The following is an 11,244-nucleotide window of genomic DNA, read 5'->3' as shown; positions in this document are numbered from 1 at the left end:
GCACATCTGGCAGTTCTCTGTTGACATATTGTTCCAAATGTTTTTGGATAATTTTCAGCAGAATCTTGCTTGCATGTGATATAAATGGTATTGTTTGATAATTTCCACACTCTGTTGGGTCACCTTCTCTGGAATGGGAACAAAGCTCTATCTATTCCAGTCAGTGGGCCAGCTGACTGTCCTCCAGATTTCCTGGCACAATTTAGTGAGCACATCCAGGGTAGCATCTGTTTGTTGAAATAAATCAATGGGTATGCTGTCAACTCCTGGAGCCTTGTTTTTTTGCCAATTCCTTCATAGCAACCTGAACTTCCTCCTTCATCACCATAGGTTCTTGCTCATATGTTATTTCATGAAATTCCTCTGTGTCAGCCAATTCCTTCTGACTCTGTGCACTCCTTCCATCTTCTTTTGATACATCCTGGATCATTCAACGTTCTACCCAAACTATCGTTAAGTATTGCCACCCATGGCTTGAATTTGTTTTTCAACTCCTTCACCTTAAGAAATGCTGAGCAAGTCCGGCCCTTTGGATTTTCTGACTCCAGCTCTCCGCACATTTCATTATAGTATCTTGCTTTGTCGTCCTGAGATGCCTTTTGAAATTTTCTATTCAGCTCTTTGATTTCTTTATTTCTTCCTTTAGCTTTGGCTTCTCGGCACTCTAATGCAATACTCAGAGTCTCATCTGACATCCATCTTGGTCTTTTCTTCTTCTTCAGCCTTTGTAATGATCTTTTGCATTCTTCATGGACAATTTTCTTTATATCCTCCCAGAGCTCATTTGGTCTACACTTATTGGTGCTCAAGGCCTCAAACTTGTTCCTGAGATAGTTTTGAAATTCGAGTGGGACAGACTTAAAATCAAATCTTGGTTCCCATGGACTTGACTTAATTTTCCTCAACTTCAGCTTGAATTTGCATATGAGTAGTTGGTGATCTGTCCCACAATCAGCACTTGGCCTGGTTTTCACTGCTGATATTGAGCTTCTCCAGCGAATCTTTCCACAAATGTAATAGATTTGATTCTTATGCATACCATCAGGTGAAATCAATGTATGTAGCCTGCGTTTATGTCCTGACTGAATAATTATATCCTGATTTTTCCAACCTAAAATATAACAAGTTACCTCCTTAATGTTGTTGGCCTTTTTGTGCTGTTGAGTCGACAGTGAATTATATAAAAACCCACTGAGCAATACCTTTGAAGCCTGCCATTTCCTGAGACAGTCTCACTGCCTCTGACACACCTACCTCCATTACTTTAGGTAGTGTGTCAGTCCATCTCATCCAGGGTCTTCCTCTCCTGCACTGTCCCTCCTCCTTTCCAAGCATGATGTCCTTCTCCAAAAACTTGTCTTTCTGGCCACATGGTCAAAATATGTGAGATGGAGATTCAAAATCCTTGCCTCCAAGGAGCAGCTTGGTTTCATTCTCTCTAGGATAAACATGTTCTTGTGAATTTTATCTATGAATTTGGTGTTATCATCACAGTGGATTAGCAAAGCTAGCACTGAAATTATAAGAGCCATGAGTGATACTGTTGGTGCCAGAATTGATAGAAGAATTTGGGGAAGTGGGTGACATGTCTGATTCCATAGGAATTGACATTAATTAACAGTGCTGTTAATATTGTTGACAGGGATTGTTCTCTCTTGTAATTCATGACAATCAGATGCTGCTACCACACATTGACTATGATGTAAAAACCAGGAGAACTGATGGGAATATGTGATGACTTTTATAGGTCTGTTCTGAACTGGCATTTGTCACTCATGCTCATATATCATTAGACAGAACAAGGAGACATATATTCTTGTCTACAGGGATGCACCATAGGGCACATGGCGATGGGCAGCGATAAATACTCTTGAAACAGAAATACAGTGTGTAATGATGATGAGCAATAATCAACCTGCTGCAGATTTTATTTTCAGAAGACAACTTTTTTTAAAAAAAATCAGATATTCTTATTCCTTCCTTTCACTGATGTTACAGTGGAATAGGCATATCTCAAGAGAGGGGTGTTTTTCTTTAGAAATTTTCCTATTTTAGTTTTTGAGAGTGTGGCCTGTAGTTAAGTTGGGCATTTCATTGAAGCAGGAAATGTGGTGGGCCTGCTGTTTTATCTGCTGGAGACTGGGGAGGTTAGCTGGCTGACTGCAATAATGCCAGCAATTAATAGTACCTGAAGAAAAGAGCTGGGGTTTCATAGCCATGAGGGTTTTGAGAGCTTAAAGGGTACATCAATTTTGAGAGATCCTAGCACTCTCAATCTTTGCAGGGAGCATTACTTGGGGAAAATTTTTGCCCAACAGGAAGTGGACCAGAACATCAGACCAGGCTCCTTTGGGTATAGATTTCAAATAAACAAAAGAGAAATACACAGCTCCTAGATATAAGTTTCCTTTTCTAGTCCCCAAATCTTCTTTGACTAACGAAGTTCTTTCGATATGCATTTGATCGCCTCCCAACATCTTTGTACTCCACCTGCAACTCTGTGCGCGCGCGCGCACACACACACACACACACACACACACACACACACACACACTTCACCCAGTCTTCAGCTCTGTATCTGTTCCATACATCAGTTTGTGGTGTTTGGGGAGAATATTTCAATAAGTATTTATGGAATGCTCTCACATGTCAGCTATTTGCTGAGTGCTGGGGACACGGAGATGAATAGAACCTGTCCCCTAATGAGGGACATGGGCACAGATAATTGTGTTTTAGGACAGACTAGTATAGAGAGAGTCCAGAGGAAGGAAATATTAACTTGACCTGGAGGAGGATGGGTCAGATGATGTTTCATAGAAAAAGTGACATTTGGCCTAGATTTAGGTGATGCGGAGAGGATTTCCAAACAGAAGGACAACGTGTCAGTTTTTCTATGAAAAGAAAAAAAGAGAAAGGACAATTGGCCTCTTGTGGCCTGAAAAGAGAGAAAGCATGGGCTGGACTAGTATGGAAGGAGTCTGCAAAAGTACATTTAAGCCGTGACATAATGTGGATTTTATAGGGAACAAAAGATGGTTTTAAGTCTCTACATATGGGAGCAAAGCCTACATATCTGTGCCTCCAAAATGAGCTGCTGACGATTTAAACATGAGTTACAGAAATAAGAGCTTGACGGTGAGGAAATCAGTGCAAAACTTAATGCCACTGTTCAAAAAATGTTACCTAGCTGTAGTGGTGTTAGAAATAGAAAGTGGCATATTAAAGAGAAGTTTTGGAGCTAAGAGTGATGGGGCTTGATGAAGAATATAACAAGTAAGAGAGACAAAGAAGAATCAATGGTGGCTGAGTGCTCCCTTGTGTAAAACTGTACGCGATTACAGGAAAAACAGATTTAGAGGAAAGGGGCGTGGTGACTAGGGAAGATAATCTCTTAAACCCAAAGGAAGCCCTATTAGAGGATGCCTTGGCTGGAATATTAAGCACCCTAATAATTTTTCAGTACTTTTCCATCTGTTGGTTGAATTTCAAGGGAGACTAAATTTATATTGACATCATTGCATTTGTGGTGAACTAAACGCTTCTATATAACTAATAGTCTAATGCTAGGCCACTGGGTGTCCCTTGATGTATCTAAAAGACTGCCCATCTCCTGACCTCTGCTACAGAGAGTGTGCCTGGAGTCTCAGTGGACTATTTAAGTGACTTACTGTCCTTCCTGGATCCTGGCTAGGTACACTGTTGGGACTGTAATACTTGAAGCTTCCCTTTTCTGACAACAGCTGTGTCTCCTTTCACTTCCTCTCAGCTTTTCCCTGGGTGACTGTTCTATATGCAGAGAGAAAAGCAAGCACTGGAGATAGGTGATGTTGCTGACTGCAAGAGGAGTGAACTGGCTTCTCTGAGCTTTGTTTGTGCTGGCAGCTCCAGTCGTTAATTCACGCTCCTTGCTCTAATTAAAATTAGAGTTTGCCAGCTCCTTGGTCAAGTTTTTCTTTGGAATGAACAGGAATATCTTGTGATGACACTGACAGGTTTCCTTAATTGTCATTGACACAGGTTAGTTTCTGATTTTCTTCTCATTAAAATTTAGATCGGAAAAAGAAGCCTAATTTGAACATTTAAATCAAGGAATGAAATTCTCTCCTCTCCCCTCTCTTAAGTGTGTTAACTAGAAGATTCTAGAAAGAAATTGTTTTCCACGTGGTGACATTCTCCAATAACATATATTCTGACATTTCTGTAAAATATGCCCATTTCTCAGGCTCCAGGCAATAGTAGTATGAAAGCAATCATAGAAGAAAAGGCAAGAGAAGGTCATGGGAAGAAGGTTAAAGGGCACACGAAGAGAGGCCACCTGGATGATCTTTTATGCTAGGGAGCTCTGGTGGTCCAATGTGACTTTAGGTTAACAAAGGAATTTCGCTGTTAACCTAAAGTCACATAGTTCAAATCTGCCAGCTGCTTCATGGGAAAAAAGTGGGCATTCTCCTCTTGTGAGATTAACTGCCTCTGAAAACCTGATACTTGTTCAGTTATGAGTCAGTGCAGACTCAACGGCACACAAAACTAACAGCAGAGGCAGATCATGGAGCTCTACTGTTATAATGAAATGTGCAAAGTGCTGGAGTTAGAAAATCCAAAGGGATGAACTCGCTCAGCATTTCTTAAACTGAGTAACTGAAAAACAAATTCAACCCTCAAGTTGTAATACTTAAGGATGCTGTGGGCAGAATGCTGAATGACCCAGGAATCAGCATGCAGAATCACTATACCAAAAAGAACGGACACAGAAGAATTTCATGAAACAATGTATGATCAAGGGCCTATAATAATGAAGGAGGAAGTTCAAACTGCTCTGAAGGACTTGGCAAAAATAAGACCTCAGTAATTGACAGCATACCAATTGACATATTTCAATAAACAGACACTACCTTGGACATGTTCACCAGGTGAAGACCATTACTGTGCCCAAGAAATCTGGAGGACAACCACCTTGCCAGCTGACTGGAAGAGATCCATGTTTATGCTCATTAAAAAAAAAAAAGAAAAGTAACCCAACAAAGTGTGAAAATTACTGAACAATATCATTAGTAATATATGCAAGCAAGATCCTACTGAAGATTATTAAAAAATGAGTGGAACATCACATGAACAGAAAACTGCCAGATGTTCAGGCTGGGTTTAGAAGAGGCTGTGGCATTAGGGATATTATAGTTGGTGTTAGATGGATCTTAGCTGAAAGCAGAGAGTTCCAGAGGAAAGTCTATCTGTGTTTCATTGACTATGCAAAGGTATTTGACTTTGCAGATCACAACAAACTGTGGCTGACTCTGAGAAGAATGGGAATCCCAGAACACTTGATTGTGCTTATGCGAAACCTATACTTTGACTAGGAGACAATCATCAGAATACAGCAAGAAAACACTGTTGTTGTTGTGTACTGTAAAGTCGGAACCAACCTATAGTTGATTCTCCAGTGGGTTTTCAGAGGTGATTAATCACATGAAAGGAAAATTGTCCATCTTTCTCCTGTGGAGCAGCTGGTGCCTTGAACTGCATACCTTCAGTAGTATTGCAGTGCAGTTTCTTGCACTAGCCCACCAGAACTCCCTAACATAAAAGGAAACTCTGCATGGTTCAAAATTAGGAAAGGTGTACTCCAGGGATGAAGCCTATATCCATATATTCTCAATCTATTTGCAGAACAGATCATCGGGGAGGCTGGTCTCTGAGGAAGAATGTGGCATCAGGATTGGAGGAAGACTCATCAGCAACCTGCATTATGCATATGAAACAACCTTGCTTATGAAAATGAGGAGGACCTGATGCATCTGCTGCAGAAAGTCAAGGACTGCAGCCTTCAATATGGTTTGAAGCTCAACATCAAGAAAACAAATATTTTGACCACTGGACAAATTCATCATAAATGGTGAAAAGATTGATATTGTTAATAGCTTTGGCTTACTTGGTTCCACAATCAACACTCTTAGCACCAGCAGTCAGGAAATCAAAAGAGGAATTGCAGTGAAAAAATCTGCTGTCAAGGACCTCCCCAGAGTACTGAAGAACAAAGATCTCAATCTATATACTAAGCCTCATCTGATCCAAGCCATGATCTTTTCAATTACTTGCTATGCATCAGAGAGCTGGACAATTACTAAGGATGATAGAAGGAGTATTGATGCCTTTGAATTGTGGTGCTAGAGAAGGGTACTGATTACACTATGAACTGCTAAGTGAACACAAAGGTCTGTCCTGGAGAGACTGAAACTAGTCTGCTTTTTGGAAGCAAGGATTCTGAAGCTTTATCTAACATACTTTGGACATATTACAAGGAGGGGCCAGTCCTTGGAGAATGATATCATACTTCGAATGGTGGGGGGCAACACAAGAGAGGAAGACCCTCAGTGAGATGACTTAGGTAATGGGAGTAGATGTGTCAGAGATGGTGAAATTGGCTTAGGATAGAGCAGGGTCAGAGCTGTTGTACATAGGGTCACCATGAGTCAGAGTCAACATTACAACACATAACAACAACAGTTGCCAACCCAAAAGTGGTGGCTTAAATCCCCCAGCTGCCCTGAGGGAGAAAGATGGACAGTTTGCTCACTTTCTCTTGTGTAATTCAGAGATTGTGAAAACCTGCTGGAAGGTCAGCTATGGGTCAGCTCCAACCTGATGGCAATGAGTTGGGTTGTTTTTCTTTTATTTTTCAGAGGCAGATTAAGTTTTAGGGCTCTTCTCTTACTCCAGCCCTTTCTGTGGGCCTACAGGGACTATTGCTATTTGTTGGCATGGAAATATGTTGTAGTCGTTGTTGTTATGTGCTGTCAAGCTGCTTGCGATTCATATGACCCTGTGCACAAAAGCTCTGAACCATGTTCTAGTCTGTGCAAATCTTATTGTCTCTGATTAACCTACCCTCATTACTGCAGACACTGAATCAATCCAACTGAGGACTTGAAGCACTTGCTGTAGAAGGTCAAGGACTACAGCCTTCAATATGGATTGAAGCTCAATATCAAGAAAACAAAGATTCTCACCACTGGGCTGATTGGCAGCAGCATGATAGATGGTGAAGAGAATGAGATTGTTAACAGCTTTAGTTTGCTTGGCTCCACAATCAACATTCTTGATACCAGCAGCCAGGAAATCAAAAGATGTATTGCATTAGGAAAGTCTGCTGTCAGGGATCTCTCCAGAGTACTAAAAAACAACGACGTCAGTCTGGAGGCTAAGATTCACCTGATCCAGGCCATTGTAATTACTTGCTATGCATCAGAGAGCTGGACAATGACTAGGGATGATAAAAGGAGAACTGAAGCCTTTGAGTTGTGGTGCTGGAGAAGAGTATTGAATATACCATGGACAAATACATGTAGGAGAACTGGTTCAACCTAGAGAGGGTGAAACGAAGCTGCTCTTTGTAGGCAAGGATTCTGAAGCTTCATCTGGAATACTTTGGGCATATTGCAAGGAGTGAGCAGTCCTTGGAGAGGATTGTCATGCTTGAAAGGATAGAGGGACAGCACAAGATAGGAAGACCCTTGATGAAATGGGTTTATATGGTTGTAAAATTTTATTTGTGCAAACTCCATCAGGGAGCTCTAGTAGGTCAATCCATTAGGTGTTGCCTTTTAGCTCAAAGGTCATGCATCTCTGGCCATTGGAATTAATGAGTGGCTCCAGTCTTCTTTGTTGACATTTACTCCTTTGGGAACTCAATGGCAAGGTCAGCTATGAGTTGATTCTGACTCAACAGCGACGACAGAGAAAGAGACAAAGAGGAAGAGAGAGATTCTTTTTCAGAAAAGGCTTTTGCCATTGGGTAAGAACAGTTGTGCTCGTTCTGGTTAGCTGCTGACAAGTTAGCCCTGGAGTCCTGACAGCCTTATGCACCAGACTTGCAGTGCTGCTGATTCTGTATCATCAGTTATCCCATCATCAGTTCTGGATCCAACTCTTGTGATCCCTAGAACTTTTATTGGTTGTTTTGCAGAAATAGATCACCAGGCTTTTCTTCCAAGACAGTTTTTATGATAGCTACGCTGTGTATCAGTTTGGCTTGGCCATGAATTTCTCTATTTTAGTGGTTATGATATAGTTGGGTACTTATGTAATCACTTCCATGATGGAATCACTTTCATGATGAGAGTCTCTTTGAATAGTCAGTCAAGTGAGAGTTTCCTCCAAGGTGTGGCCTGCATTTAATATATGTGGACATTTTGACAAAGCTCTGTACCTTTTTACATGCACAAGGTCTCTCAGGTTCTTAAAATTTGAGTCAGTGTCTTGCTATGTTGCTGCATTGTTAGATGTCAAAAGTCAAGTATGACCAATAGTGACCCTATGAAGAACAAATCTGAACCCTGTCTTGTCTTATGCCATCCTTACATTTCCTGACACATTAGAGCCTATTGCAACAGTCACCATGTCAATCCATCTGGCTGAGAGTCTTCTTCTCCTTTGTCGATACTTTGCCTTTCCAAGCATCCTGTCCCTCCCTAAGGAATATCTCCTCCTAGAAACATGTTCGAAGTATGTGGGACAAAGCTTTACCATCTTTGCCTCCAAAGAGCACTATGGCTTCACTTTCTCCAAAACATATTTGTTCTTTTGGCTCAAAGCACATCAATTCTTCTGTCATTCTTTGTCCAGCTCTCAAATGCGTAGTGAGTGAAAGGAAACACCATGGCTTGAATCAGACCCATTTTATTCCTCAAATTGACATCATTACTCCTCAGTAATTTGGAGAAGCCCCTAACTGAAGACTTTCCCAGTGATCTATGTCTCCTGATTTCTATGTCTCCTGATTTCCTGCCTGCTGATACTAAGGGTGTTAATTGTGGATCCAAGCAAGATGAAGCTGTTGAGAGTTTAAAACTTTTTTCATCACTACCGTGATGCTTCATATCAGTCCAGGGGTAAGAATTTTTGCTTTCTTGACATTGAGATGCAATCCATATTGAAGGCTTTATTCTTTGATCCTATGTAACTGATTGTTCCAGTCCTACTCACTGTCAGCAAACAAGGTTGTGTCATGTACATAAATCAGGTTATTGATGAGTCTTCCTCTGATCTAGATGCTACATTCTGTACTCCTTGAGTACAGCTTCTCAAATAATTTGCTCAGCATACAGATTAAATAGATATGAATACAACTCTAATGGCCTACTAGCAAGAAATTGTTCTGCAATCCCAAAGGGATGCAGATCAAGGTCACCAGCTGCTGCATAGGAGAAGGATGGGCAATCTCCTCCTGTGGGATTATTGCTTCTGGAAACCTTCTGGAGGGTCACCTATAGGTTGGTTCTGAATCTGCAGTAAACAACAACAAAAACAACAGTGTTCCCTTGCTCTGTTTGCACAACAACCTCTTGGTTTAATTATAGGTTTCACATGAGTACAATTAAGTGCTCTGTGATTCCCATTCTTCTCAATGTTAGCCGTAACTTGTTATTATCTACACAGTCAATTGCCTTTACCTAGTTAATAAAGCATAAATAGACTTTCTTCCGATATTCTTTACTTTCAGCCTGGATCCATCTGACATCAGCAATGATAACCCTGGTGTCACGATCTCTTCTAAACTCTGCTTGACACAGTAACTAGGGTAATGGAGGTAGGTGTGCTGGAGTAAGTGAGACTGGCTCAGGATAGGGCAGACTTCAGACCTGTAGTACATATGGTCACTATGTGTCACAGGCAACTCAGTGGCACTTAGCAACAATAGCAACAACCTGTGAAGTAGCAGTCTGTTGCCTAATCTGCTGTTCTTGAACTCATTTGTAACTGACGGTAGATGAGCTAGCTTCCAGACTCATGTCTGACTCATGGGTTTGCAATTTGGTAGTGTCTACAAACTTGTAAAATCACCTTTAAAAGGTAAGTCTCTTTATATCTCTCTACAGAAGCTTCACATGTTTTGCTATTCTGAACAGTCTACGTCTGGAAGCTCTGCTGAATCCTGTTCAATATCAAAACTGTACATAACTCTTTATTGACAAAAGGGTGTGGCTGCACACCAAGTGCATTGGTTAGAACTGAAGCCTGGTTTTCTGCATTGAAAGTGACAATTCTACTATTAATACATTAACCAAATCATAACAAGCCTCCCTTGGTTTTCCAAGGCAGGAGCAGATTGTCCATCTTTCTCTGAAATGTTGTTGTTGTTGTTGTTATGTATCATCGAGTTGGAAATGACCCATCGCTGACACTCCAGTGAGTTTGCAGAAGCAGTTAGTTAATCATCTGGGAAGAGGTTGCCCATCTTTCTTCTGTGGAGGAGCTGGTGGATTGGAACTGCCTGCTTTCAGGATTGTAGTGCAGCTTCTTGCCTCTAGGCCATTTTGAACTTCTGTTTAGCAGCTGAAACTATACCACCAACTCTACAATTTCAGTGAGTGGTGAAAGATATGGCTCTAAAAAGAATAGAATGGAAAGATCCCAATGTGTACTCCTTTGTGCGCCCTCCTTGCTCTGTGTTGGCTTTTTCTGGTTCACTGTCATCTCACAATTCTAAATATAGTTATTTTCATAGTTGGAAAGTTTGGAGGTTGGGTGTAGGAGTGGGTGGGGAGACAGATTTCAGCTGGCTGATTTGATTCTATAATTTGCATAATTCCAGATAAACAAATGATGCAAATAGTGACTAATAGTTATTGTGATGCCGCCTTAATTATTTCAAACCAGCAAAATGGTAATATGTCATTTGATGCTAGACTCTTTATGCTTGCTCTCTTTCAGATATATGTTATGTTTAGAATTTGTCACCACAAAATGCAAATCACTGTTGGGGAGGGGAAAGAAAGAAAAGACAAGAATGTGAGTGTGAATATAAAAGTGTAACAAGCTCCAGCATCAAATCAGATTAAACCTCGCAGTAAGAGTTGTGGGGTTTGGGCTCTAAATCAGTCACTTAAAATTGGTGCTGAAGTGTCATGTTCTAGGGGCATAATAAAAATGACCGGGTTTTAGTAGCCTGGCCAGCTTTGCCAATTCCCTTCTGCCTGTTACTCATTTGTCATGTCATTCTCAAGCGTTTCAGAACAACCTTCTTGTTTGAACCCCTTTCTAGTTGATTCTGTATTCTGTGAAACCCATGTGAGATATGATGCCATGTCATCAACCTAATTCTCTCCATTGGTGACACTGAGACAGAGTGAGATGAAGTGATTTGCCTTAGGTGACAAAGCTCTTCAGTGGTATGTAAATTTCCTTTACCCTTTACCTGACTCCTAGGATGTTCTATGTCAGGGTTTCAGTGTGTGTGTGTGTGTGTGT

This window comes from Elephantulus edwardii, unplaced genomic scaffold, assembly GCF_000299155.1.
Source record: "Elephantulus edwardii isolate Elephantulus edwardi_28Jun2011 unplaced genomic scaffold, EleEdw1.0 scaffold00021, whole genome shotgun sequence".
NCBI lineage: Eukaryota > Metazoa > Chordata > Mammalia > Macroscelidea > Macroscelididae > Elephantulus > Elephantulus edwardii.
Note: the sequence above shows the minus strand (reverse complement) of the source record.